The sequence below is a fragment of the Condylura cristata genome, unplaced genomic scaffold (assembly GCF_000260355.1).
Source record: "Condylura cristata isolate star-nosed mole 26May11 unplaced genomic scaffold, ConCri1.0 scaffold00003, whole genome shotgun sequence".
NCBI lineage: Eukaryota > Metazoa > Chordata > Mammalia > Eulipotyphla > Talpidae > Condylura > Condylura cristata.
Window position 1 is genome coordinate 8,745,192 of NW_004567104.1, and position 8,025 is coordinate 8,753,216.

Here is an 8,025-nt window from a genome sequence, read left to right on the forward strand (position 1 = left end):
TTTTTTTTTTTTTGCATTGCAGGTTGGGTTGCAGATTACATAATGATCTACTATGTACTAGTACTTAATTGTCTAGAACTAGTTAGTTCTTTGAATAGTCATACTACCAAGCCTTGACAGTATTCTACACAAATACTTTAGGCCAGGAAAGCCCTAAGAGGTGATGACATACCAAATCAACAGAAATCACTAGAGAAAACATACAACAACAACAACAACAACAAAAGTTTTCAATAATTCATGACATTTTAAACCATAATAAATGTAATTAAAAAGCATCAGATGAAATAGCTTTCTTTGCAGGTTTTTTCCTGTAATGTCTGAGCACTAGGTTATAAAAGAAAACTATTTTTTAAGTATTAAAATTGTGAGCATTGAAAAAAAGAATGGTTATTTTAGTGTCATCTCTTGACTGAGATAAGGATATACAGAAGCCTCCTACTTGAGACATAAACACCATAAATGAAGGTGTAACACCATAACTGAAGGCAATAAATGACAGGTTTGGGAATAAAGGTTAGCTAAATACTTAAGCTCCTATATGACTCCAACAAATTTTACTTGAGAGTATGGATGGTCTAAAGATTCCTTATTTAAGGTCAGGACCCTGGTATAACCTAAAGAATTATGATCTTTACTTCTATTTTAGGTTAATCAATTCCTGAAAGAGTTATTTCCTCATTGATTCCTTATTATAAGAAGCTCATTATAATTAATAAATAGTAAAAACATACCTTTAATGTTAAGCCTCTTACCAACTCTTACTAATGAATTTCTATAATATTTTTTCTTTTATCTCTGAATCTTTATTATTATGACAAGAATATTAGTGACAATTAATTAAAAAACAAATAAAAGCTGTTTCAGGACAACTGAAATCTTTTACTGCTATTTTCAACCCCAAAGGAAATATCTAGGACCAAACAATACAAACAATACATGGTATTTAAATTTATAGCACATGACTAAACAGAAATATCAAAAACCAAACAGATTTTTCCTTCAGTGTTCTACTTTTCACTGAAAAAAAAAAAAGACAACAAATCAAAATGCGTTGATACCAGGGATTAAAAAATGTCCACAAATACATATGGTTCATTGCCCTATTTGTTTATGACTACGCTGCCATGAACCATGCTATATCTAAATGCAATAATCAACTATTACAGATTCAAAATGCTTCTTGCAAAATAGATTTATTCATATAGATGCACTCTGAGTCTCATATAGATATAGATATAAATATGGGAATGTTCATATACATTTTACAAATGAAGAAATAGATGTCTAGAGGGTCTTATAATGTCACCAAATAGTAGTAAAAAGCATACTTACTACTGACTATAAATCCTGTATTTTTCCATATTTATTATACTGTATTTAAGAAAACAAGATGCACATGCATATATAATACACATATAAACTTGAATTCTGGATAAAAACTTTTAAGATTATTTCTGAATGGAAATTTAAGAAACTGACAAGGCCCATTCAGGAACACCTTACTCTATGTAAAATGGAATTCATATCACACAAATCCCAGAGGTCAGCAGCTCCTACAGCTCCTACCTCCTACTTGCTAGCTCAGTTTTTTTGGGTATCTTTGGGTGCTGGGGGCATCCTGGATGTAAATGGCTTTTAATATTCATTTGATAGAAATTTCAAAGCAGGACCCTATGTCCTTCTCAATTCCTAGTTCTCAGCATTTTTCAAAATAGCATCACCCAGTAGAACTTTCTGTAATGCTAGAAATACTCTAATATCTGCATCGTCCAATAATTAATAATTAGCTACATATAGTTATTGAGCTCTTGAACTATACCTAATATCATTAAAGAACTGAATTTCTAATGTTTAAAATTTAAATTGATTAAAGTTTACATAAACATATGTACTTTGTCACCACCATATTGGACAGAGGAGTTATAGTCAGTTTAAGATTCTGGTTCACAGGCTCAGAGGATTGCAGTTTCCTTGCAGGATCAACCAGTGAAAGCCTAATACAAGTTATGTATTTAATTATGAGTCATGTTTTAAATGGTTCTAGTGGGAGTATAAAACAGAATGTACATATTAGCATTATGAAGACACATCCTTTAAGTAAAGGATAACAAGTGGGGGAAATATATTGTGGTAAATATAATTGAGATAAAAGAGCAGAACAGTACTATTTGAATTGAATTTTAATTTCTAAACTCTATGTATTAAAGCAGGACTGAACTATCCAATTCAATAAAAGAGTTCTTCTTGCCAATATAATTAACAGGGTTACAAAAATCCAATTAGTGAAGGTGCGATTTAACTGTGGGTTGAAAAGGGAAGCAAAAATAAACAAACAGGATATTGAGTTCTGTTGTATGCCAGAGTGGACAAGAAGTCTAAGACTATGTCTTATGAAATTATCTGATATAATTGTGAAGATTAAATGAAATGATTTATGAAAGAATTCAGCCAATGTTTAGTGTATGATAAGCATTTTGAAGATATTAGCACTTAAAATGATCATTTATTTTTATCTAGGCTGTTTTAGAGCCTCTTCCACATCTTCATAAAAAGATAGGAATATAAGAAGATGCAGATTAATTTTGGAAAACTTATTTTGCTGGGAATAGAGAAAATCTATGTAGAATCAAGAAGAAAGAAAATACCTACACCATCATCTCCACTTACTAATTACTGCCAGAGGGAGAGCTGTGACTGAAGAAGGTGGGCCAGATGTCTAGGTAAGTTGGATCAGCCAACACTGAATTAGTGAGAACAAAAGGGAAAGAATAGATGAAAAAGTAGTTAAGGGTACAGTTTGTATTTTAGGTTTTTGTATTTGCACTATATTACTGAATATAGTTCACTAATGCTGATATTCTTGTAAAAAATGATACAACATAGCACAGAAGAACATTTGAGGTGTCATGGATGTGGTAGTCAGAGGAATGTCCTTGGAGACTAGTCAACTGGTAATTTTTCAATGGTTTGAACTAGACTAATGATCAAATTCTCTTTCATATATAACAGTGTTGTTGAATATTTTAAAAAGATTTTCCAGCCCTGAAACTCAAAAGCATAACTCTCAATATGAAAGCACATGTGTACTCTAGTTTTCCAGACTCCCTGAAGCCCTGCTGCTATTCTAGGTAAGCCTGCTGTTTCAGTCTTCTAACTTGTTTCTGTAATCCCGAAGCTCAAGTTGTGTGAATAGTGGTATCTCAAGCAGCATGCACAAAAGCAGTTGGTATGGTGGGAGTGAGTGACAGTGGGTGGGTGAACAGATTAAAAAGAATAGGGTTGGAAGAGAGAGTAGTGTGTGTGAAAAAGAAAACAAGCCTTCCTCCTTTGACATTCTCTTCTTTATTCCCTAATAATTGTTATCTAAAGTCAAATGCCTAAATGAGTTATTTGTATGGAAATAGCTTGGATTGTGGAGTTAAGTAGATTTGAATCTAAATCTTGGATCCCAGATACCTAACCTCAGCTTTTAAAAAAATCTTTGCCACTCTTTGGTTAGCAGCTATTGTAAAGTTTAAATGAGATAACGTCATCCAGTAGATGCTATGTGTTCTGCAAGTATTCTCTTAACTTGGCCTCCTCAAATTGTTTACCACTTTCCCCATCTCAATGTAATGTAAAATACCAAAGGAAAAATAGAAAATAGAAAAACACTTAGAGCCCTCTATTAGAAGATGTAAACAACAGGTTAGAGAGAAAAGCCTTTGCTAGGGAGAGAAAACCCAATCCATTAATGAAGTTCTTTCTTTTGTGTAGTATCATAAAACCACAGATTTGCTTATTATAACAGCATCCCTAACTGCTTTTCCAACACTTTACCAACAGGAAGATTCGCCGCAGAGATAGAGGAAATAGAACACAACACTACCCAGAGTTAGCAAACCTGCTCCTTGCTCCTGTACCCAGGGAGTGTGAGAAATCTTCTTAGTGGTTTTGGGGGAGGCAGAACGCCTTTACTGCTCCTTTGCATCACCAGACCCTCTCTGTGGTACTAACTCAGTTTCTGTTTGCAAGAAATACTGGCACTGTGAGCAGTCAGTTACCGGCCAGTATTAGCTCCCCACCTCGGAGAACTTTAAGCACCGCGGACAGCGCCCCATTACAGCCGCACGTTCTGCGGCCCGGGTTTCTGCCTGCTGCCACCCTGCCCTTCCTGTTTTCCAGCACCCATTACCCAGCAGAGAGGTGGGTAAGTGGCTGGCCCCGATACTTAGGTGATAATCCTTTCCCAAAGCAGATTTCATTCCTTGGACTCTCAATTCAAAACCTTCGCACAGGTAACGTATTAAGGAGTGAGAGGAGCAGGTGAGAGCCTTAATGCTCCGGCCTCCACATCTTTCCTCCGCCCCCCTTCACTTGTAGTCATTTGGCGACTTCTATCTTACTCTTCAATCACAATAAAATGCACATGTGGGAGGGCGGTGACTCAGGAGGGGAAGTAGATTCAGGGCTGCATCCCGCCGGTGTTCGTTGCCCTATTCTATCATGTAGATTCCTAGGAAACTGATATGCTTTGGGATGGGGAAAGGAGGAAGCTCTGACTGCGTGAGAGTCTTCTAGCAGGGGCTGCCTCCTCTGGCCAGGGAGCTTTCCCGGACACTTCTCCCATAACGTTCTCCTCGCTGTCCCCGAGTGTCACCGCTCTCTGGGGATAAATAACCCTCAGTGATCGCTGGCGCCTTGACCAGCTCGAGTCCCTTTGAAGAGTTTGCTCTCGGGTAAAGGGCAGACGTTGTCCCCGCCCTCCCCGAGGGTTGCAGCCGGAAAAGCGTCTTTTCCTTTCCGTGGGCTCAGTTCGAGGCCGAGAACCTAGCTGCCGGAGTCGGCTGCGTGCCAGGACGGGGTGGAAAGGACCGACCCTGGGTCTGTGGAGACCCAGGCGGCCCGGACGTTGCTCTAGGCTCTCTCCTCTGCCTCTGCATTTGCACAGTGCGCTAGGCACCTCCCGCGAGTCCGAGCCCGTTGTCTCCTGATCCTGGACGCTATTAGGGCCCCATTCTGAGTCAGAGCTGGAGACACCACGACCCAGCTCCTTCCTTCTTCCAGGGGACCCCTTCCAGGAGGGGACCCTCAGTCTCCGCGCCATGTTCCTACTCCCGCCCCCCACCCTCCCTCCCGGCAGCTTCAGCTCCCGGGTTCAGTCAACCAAAGACATCATCCCATTTGCGAGGGGCCAAGTGAGACGCCGAGTGTGCGGAAGGGGGCAAATTGCGGATAGGGGAAAAAAATCACTCACCGGAGGGCTGGAGGCGACCAACTGGCTGCCGGAGCTGGTGGCTGACCTTCCGCACTTACAGCGCCTGTCTCTGTCTCCACCTATGAAGGCGGGTGGCGGTGGCAAAGCTAGGCTGGAGGCAGCCGCTGCTGCTGAACAGCTCCTCAATTATTCAGATCGCTCCCCCCTCAACTACCCCGCACCCCTCCCAGAGGCCTGCGAGTCCTCCCTCCAGCTCGCTGACTCCGCCTCCCTGGAGTCACGTGGCCTGCCCATCCCCTTACATTATTGAGCCCGAGCCTCTCACCAGACGTCTCCCCCTTCAAACCACCCCCACCCCACCCCTCCCCCCCAAGCCCCAGACACACACTCACTCTGCTGTTTGCCATACTCAACTCATCGCTGGCCTTCTCAGCCTTCAGTGCTACCTCCAATACCGCAGGTTGACCTAGGACTAAGGGGGGCGAGCGATGGGGGCCCTGGGGAAGCAGAACCAAGCAGGGCTCTGCAGTGCCAGTGTGTGGAGAAGGCATTAGGCAACAAAACAGCGCCTTTGCTGGACTTGAGACCCAACAAAGCTACCTACCAGATTCACTGCCTTTCCTGTGAAAGCTTTTCCCCTCTTTGGAGCTCTTGTTGCTCTTAAATTTCTTCTGCCACCCTCAATATTACTGAAAAGAAAGGATAGGAGATTGATGTCCCTCCACCCTCCACCTCCTTCCTACTCGAAAGCTCAAGTGGGTCATATCTTTGGGTTCTCAATATCTTATGAGTGGAAGGACCATGGCTTTGAGATTTGAAGACTAACTAGGAATTCTGTTACAGTGGGGTTTTTAACTTCTTCTATCCTTTCCTGTCTCATCTGTGAAAAGACCAACTCTCAGGACTATTGTGAGAAATAGAAGTGATAATGTTTGTGACATTACCTAGCCCCATGCTAGCTGGACACATGATTGAAATAAGAGTCCTCACTGCCTCAGTGAAAAAGTTAGTTTCAGAAAACAAGAAGATTGTATCTGTGCCAGCAGTGTGGAGTTATCTTTTATGAGCTTGGAACCTCCTTGACGTTAGGTTAGACAAGTAACCTGTCTCAGTGGAGACAGGAGATAAACAAAACTTAATTTGCTGTTTTTTTTTCAGGTGAAGATCTCAGAGATATGCTGTGTTTCAAAAGAATAGCTATAAGATGATGCCAACCAGGCATATTTGCCCTCATCAATGAATTTATTATTTCACTAGCATTGAGCACATTGACTTAGATGTATCTTTATGAATTCTTGGTACTAACCTTCAAGGTACATGGGAGTTCATGAGATGTAACTCTCCACCTTCAGATACATATTTATTATTAGGTTTGTGTTTGAGGCAAATACTGGCTGGCTGATATCTCCTTCCTAGTTTGGAGGAGTTCAAATTTAGCTTCAGGTTGTGTTTTCTAGTTTAGAAGCTCTGGTTTCTCTCTTCCAAATGACTGCTCATTGCCAGAACCTTCTTGGTAATGACACTTCGCTCAAGTTCTCACTGCCCTTAAGTCAGCATCCAGGCCTGCAGTCTTGAGACACCCCATAGCATAAGCTTCTGAGAATCCTACAGATATATCAGGCTTCCTGATATATGATGAAACATTGCATAAAAAGCACAGTTAAAGAATCAGAAATTTGGAATCTTAGTGCTGTCTCTGCCAGTTACTTATTATATAACCTTTGATAAATCACACAAGCTTTTAGTTTTATCTTTAAAATGGAAATAGGGCCCTCCCTGGTGGCGCAGCAGGTTAAAGCACTGCACTGAGAAGCTAAAGCCACTTCCGCATGAGTTCGATTCTCACCTGCCCCAGAGGTGACCACATGGCGTGGCAGACCTCTCCTGACCGGCCCGGTGCGCCCCTCAGCAGTGTACTTTGTAGATCTGCCTGTTCTGCTCCCCACTTTGTCTCTGGTGAAGCCTCTCATTGCCCCTGAGCCTCTGGCCTGTACCCCAGTTCTGTATGTACAAATAAATAAATCTTTAAAAAAAAAATGGAAACAGAATGTCTGACTCTCTTTTTTTTTTTTTTTTTAAAGATTTATTTATTTGTGCATCAGAACTGGGGTACAGGCCAGAGGATCAGGGGCGGTGAGAGGATTCACCAGAGACAGAGTGGGGAGCAGAACAGGCTGACTAACAAAGTACACTGCTGAGGGGAGCAGCGGGCGGGTCAGGAGAGGTCTGCCACGCCATGTGGTCACCTCCGGGGCAGGCGGGAATCGAACTCATGCGAAAGTAGTTTTAGCTTCTCAGTGCTGTGCTTTAACCGGCTGCACCACCAGGGAGGGCCCTGACTCTCTTTTACATGAGATAATTGTAATATTCACACAGAATTATGGGTGAAAAGCCACACCATGAAAGGTAATGTGTGGAAAAAAAGGGGAGTTATTAATACTATGAATTGAAGAATATTCAGTTATTTACTGCAGGCAATTGATGGGTATGAAGGGGGTGAGTAAGTGGGATTTGTCACGGAATGGGTGGTCCCTAAAATGTCAGTGTGTAAGTCTGTATGTGCATGTGATTCAAGGGGTATGGTGTTTTGAGAACTGTGTTTTTTAAATTTTCTCTCCTCTCTGATGGATTTCTCAATTAAATTGCAATTTCCCCTGGCCTTTAATTTTTACAACAACAGCAGTCACAATCACAGTAGTTATGAGCATTTGGTATCTGAGATAACTTTGTGTCTGTATTTCAGGACAGTAGCATTTATATTGTTTTTGTTACTACTTAAGATCAATTTGGGTTACAGATGAAAAATGTGCTTGATTTCAAAGAAA

General features: G+C 41.3%; 1 protein-coding gene across 1 annotated transcript in view; it reads right to left on the minus strand.

Moving 5' to 3' along the window:
• SLC7A14 (solute carrier family 7, member 14) overlaps positions 1 to 5,396 on the minus strand; it is a 118,759-nt gene extending 113,363 nt beyond the window's left edge. The window contains exon 1 of the mRNA XM_012732846.1: positions 5,240 to 5,396. The gene's annotated coding sequence lies outside the window, so the exon portion shown is untranslated. The remainder of the gene's footprint in view (positions 1 to 5,239) is intronic.
• Positions 5,397 to 8,025: the final 2,629 nt, after the last annotated feature.